Consider the following 4,003-nt stretch of genomic DNA (forward strand, 5'->3'; position numbering starts at 1 on the left):
TATATGTAGATAGATAGATAGAATGGGTATCTGAAGATATTTGGAAATTTGATCAATGAAACTAAGATGAAAGACAAAATTGATTTTGATAATTGAGACGCCTGAAAATAATATTTATTGGCCACAAGGGACCCATTATACAAAATCTGTCATACGAAATGGGTTGCAAAATGTGTGTGTTTATATGTATAAGCATACTTAAGTCTCATGCACACACACTCTCACATATATACACATACATACATGTATGTATATATATATATGACATGCATATATAAGGTGGATGGGAGAGTAAATTTTTGATACAGTGTTTGGAAACACAAATAAGGGAAACCTATCCACACAGGGATAGGAACCTGCCATTCTGGTAGGCTTAGGGCAGCTCATGGCTTGGATCCCCTGCTTCAGCTTTAATTGAGCTGTAAAGCACCCCTCATCCTTTTGAAGACGGGCTCTTTACAATTCTCCTGAACTTGATAATTCCTCAACTGTCAAACAGCCACTGACATGGTCTTTTACAACCATTCATTACCAAGGGGTGCCTGGCACTTGTTTCCCCCATCACCACCCTTCCACCATCTTCCTCAGTCAGTATTTGATTCATCCTCTCTCATAGTCAGCATTACCTCAAGTAAGCTAGGCTTCTTGTTCAAATTACCATTAAGTTCAGGCACTCTGTGGGGATGGGCCTCTCTTTGTGTCAAACTTCCAGCCTTTTGCTTGCCTTTTGTCTGAGTTGTTTGTACCGTACTCTCTTACCCTTGACAATTTCCCCATCCTTCTTCAGTTTTTGGTTTCGTGTCATTGCTCCAAGACGATGGGTAGCATTGCTCCTTATAGCATCTGGTTGGGCTGGAGGAAGATCCTTGGGCATTGTCTATCCCTGGTACTGGTGGCTTTAAGGGTGGGGCTATTTCTTTTGCTTCTGCTCTGGCCATGCATAGAATTGTGATTGATAGGGCTTTGGAATCAATGATAGGAGCAGGCAGGGTTTTTTGCCCCTGGGGCCTGATATTGTTGGTGTTGTTGCTGTTTGCCACCCTCTTTTATTTCTTTTATTTTGCTTTTCTTCTGGACTGAACTACCTCAAGTGGCCTTTACTAACGTACATATAGCAACTGGGCCTTCTGACCTACATCACCAATCCAGTTGACTTCCTTTCCACTCCCTCAATTGGGTACTGCTCCAGGACAGCCTTGTAATCATCAAGTTGGGTGGGTGGGTATCAGGACTTGAAGATTCATAGGAACCCCCATCACCACCACTCTGCCACACATTGCTGTGGGTCAAATCAGCACAACACCACATCCTGTCTATACAACAAGCAAAGGGTCAATATCTTCTTGGTATCTCTCATTGTGATCCTCAGATTACTGAGGCCCATGTACCTTAGCATCAGCCTATGGGTGATTTGTGTGGTGCACCTGCTCTACCTGTCCCCTCTTGATTTTAATGACCAGACTCGCATATCCATATATCGTGACTCAGTCAATGCAACACATCCTGTGACACTAGCAATCATCTATCATCTAAGAGTGCCTGGTACTCATACCTCACTATCCTCAATCAGCACAGTATTTGATTCATCCTGTTTTATGGTCAATATTAAATAAGTAAGTTAGAATTCTCCCTTCAAATTTACCATAAAGTTCAGACACTCCACGAGGATCAGCACCTCTTCATGAGGGACTCTTAGCCTCTTGCTTGCCTTTTGTCTGGGCTCATTTTTGCCTCGTCTTTCTTTTCTCACTGTTTCCAGCAGTTTCCCCCACCCTCATCCAAGATTTTCTCTCGCTCCTTTTACAAGAAAGTCCTGCTTATATAACTATTTCCTTTTGGGGGTTAATAATTATAATAATTACAATTATAATTACAGATGGACTGGCAGAACTAATAGAATATAAGATTATCCAATATTATTTCACTTTGTCATTTTTAGTTCTGTGTTCATATCCTAATGGTATTTGATTTTGTATTTTATAATCCTGGGTCTGATAAATTAAGTACTAATTTATGCACTGTGATTTGTTATCCAACTATACTTCAAAATTCATGTCTTTGTGCCAATGTTAGAAACTGTTGTTATTTGAGTGCAGTTGATAAAAAAAAATCAAAAACCTCAGTAATTAACTGGTACTTGTATTTTATCAATCCAAATGTGGCGGGCTGGCAGAATCATTATCACACTGGACAAAAATACTTAGCATCATTCCTTCTGGCTCTTTATGTTCTGAGTTCAAATCCCACTGAGATTGACTTTGTCTTTCAACATTTCAGGGTTGATAAAATAAATACCAGTTGAGTTGCTGGGGTCAATATAATCTACTCACCCCTGCCCTCAAAATTGCAGGCCTTGTGCCAAAATAAGAAAGAAATTTATTTTATCGACCCATTCACTCCTCTTCTCTTGAAGGATGAGAGGCAAAGTTGACCCCGTCAGGGTTCATTCTCAGAAAATGTTTCCCCTGCTGGTTTCATCTTTGCTCACATTCTCCTAGGGCTACAGTGAAGTGCTGGGGTTGATGGGGTTGCTAGAAATAACTGTTACCCTCACCACAAATCTCTGGCCTTGTGCCTGTATTAGAAACCATTTTTATTATTATTATAATTATTTGTTGTTGTTGTTGCTATTTTTGTTACAGTTCAGTAGTTGGTGTACAACCAATTCTGAGAATTACTCTTAGACTGATAAGACTTCTAAAGAAGGCATGAACATTACAACATCCTGTTTTCTTCCCTCTAGCCCTCTCTTTTGTAAATCTGAGACCACCTTTCTACTTGAAATAAAAATCTATCATATTAATACTGTACACCTGAGAACACACTGTAAAACAAAGGTAAGCTCCCAGCTGAGTTTCAAACCAAGATTGCTTGCATTTCACTTCACTTGAAAAATTAATGTATTTGGGAAAAGGCATGAAAAAAAAAAAATCACAGTTTCTGGTTCTAACTTTTCTAAAAATGAATCATGTCTGAAGCCTTTGTACTTACATGAAGGACAATTGTTATTAAAAATGAAAGGTTAACCCTCAGAAATTCTGTTTGTTGTATGAATACGGACACGCACACATGTATACACATATACATGGAGATGCACACATAATACATAAACACATGTATGAACATGTATACACACATATTTGTACACACACACAAACACTATATGTGTATATGTATGTATATGTGTGTGTGTGTCTAGTTATGAAGTTGATATATATTGCGCTATATACCAGCAGTAATCCTTGGTGGACACATGATAATGTGAAATATTTCATGAAGGTGTAGCCATTGGTGTTCACTTCATATATAATAAATAGATAAATAATTAAATAATTTACACTCTGCAAATGCTGTGTTGAGTATGTTGACAGTTTGTGATATTAACATGTGTGTGTGTGTGTGTGTGTGTGTGTGATCTGTATGTATATTCCATAACAAAATGCAATAAAATGTTCCCCTGATCTGTTGTGGTCAGGCATCCAAATGCCCTTTGAACATCCAGTATGGAAATATACATAGCAACTAAATATAGATACTGGTGTTTATCTTAATTTCCCACTTCACACACACACACAATGTGTATATATGATCAAGCAGACTCCAGAGAGGCTGGTGTTGGTCTGCACCACAAGGATTTATGTAGCAAAATTGATTGAAAGAATATAATGAACTTGCAGTGAAGAGAGGAAAATTCAACATTTCAGATAAAGTCCTTCGAGGAAAAGTTGAAAGGAGAGAAATTAATGAGAGACAGCAGAGTTTTCCAATTTCCACAATATTCACTGTACTCTTTTTATTGATTTTACTACACACACACACACACATTTGTACAAATCAGAGAAAGAGTACTTAACATGTCATAGAGTTTCATTTATTAAAAAAAAATAAAACTGTGACTCATGGGGTTGCATCAGAGCAAATGATTGGCTTTTAATGAACAAGGTGGAAAGACATTTTGGAAACTGGCCAAACCATACAAGATTTAAAGAACAAAAAAAAAAGG

The 4,003-nt window shown here is 38.0% G+C and overlaps 1 long non-coding RNA gene across 1 annotated transcript; it reads left to right on the plus strand.

Moving 5' to 3' along the window:
- Positions 1-2,992, plus strand: LOC118766480. The gene is made up of 2 exons (XR_005002419.1): positions 1-793; positions 826-2,992. It is a non-coding gene; the product is annotated as an uncharacterized LOC118766480 (long non-coding RNA).
- Positions 2,993-4,003: the final 1,011 nt, after the last annotated feature.

This window comes from Octopus sinensis, linkage group LG16 (genome assembly GCF_006345805.1).
Source record: "Octopus sinensis linkage group LG16, ASM634580v1, whole genome shotgun sequence".
In the NCBI taxonomy this organism is placed as follows: domain Eukaryota; kingdom Metazoa; phylum Mollusca; class Cephalopoda; order Octopoda; family Octopodidae; genus Octopus; species Octopus sinensis.